The following is a 999-nucleotide window of genomic DNA, read 5'->3' on the forward strand; positions in this document are numbered from 1 at the left end:
TTTTTCCCGGTACCGGGAATCGAACTCATGACCTTGTGCTTGCCAGGCAGGCGCTGTGCCACTGAGCTAAATCCCCAGCCCCTGGCCTTGAATTCACTATGTAGCCAAGGCTGGCCTCGAACTCTTGGAGATCTTCCTGCCTCCGCCTCCCGAGTGCTGGGATTACAGACGTGCACCACCACACTCCGTCAGTCCCTTTTAAATATAATAACGGCCAGACGTGGTGCACGCCCGTAATCTCAGCACTCAGGAGGCTGAGGCAGGCAGATCACCATGAGTTTGAGGCCAGCCTGAACTACACCGTGAGACCTTCCCTCAAACAAAAAGAAAAGAGAAAATTTTTTCCTGTTTTTCTCGCGCTCCAAGGCTGCGCTGGATTTGCGTCCTACGCCGCCCGGCACCACAGCTTTATCGCCCGTCTCCACCTAAGCCCACCGACCCAGCGAAGCAGACAGGACTATCTCCGCCAGAAGCCCGGCCAGCCGACTGGCTCTGCGCAGGCGCGTCAGTCGCAAGGCCACGCCTTTTCGTACTCCCCTCCGGCCACGCTCCTATCCTCGGCGTCCTGAGACCCCGCCCACCACGCGTGGTACAGGCCCGAGAGAGACGGGATCCCGCCAACAATGACTCCACCCATTCCTCGCCTCCGAAACCTGGCCCTTTCATTTAAAGCTTCGTTTACGTCAGCGCGCCTTACGTAGCTGTGCGCCATCAGGGAACTGTGCGGAGGCGGGGCTTCCTGTCTGCTTGTAACAGCTTCCGGGAGAAGCCGGAAGAAATCAGACCCCGGACATAATCGGGCATTGTCAGCCCCTTCCCCGGCCCCTCCCGAAAGACGAAACCAAGGGCCGTCCTGGGGAAGTCAGTACACTGATCCCGGCGTTTTCAGGTGAGGACTCCTTCCTCGTCTAGCTACAGTACCGGGTCCAGCTCCCTGCGTTTCCCATGACGCCCCGCGCCGCCAGGCCCCGCCCCGCGCCGCCCCGCCCCGCGGAGGGC

Source organism: Chinchilla lanigera, unplaced genomic scaffold, assembly GCF_000276665.1.
Source record: "Chinchilla lanigera isolate Chin_1 unplaced genomic scaffold, ChiLan1.0 scaffold00050, whole genome shotgun sequence".
In the NCBI taxonomy this organism is placed as follows: Eukaryota; Metazoa; Chordata; class Mammalia; order Rodentia; family Chinchillidae; genus Chinchilla; species Chinchilla lanigera.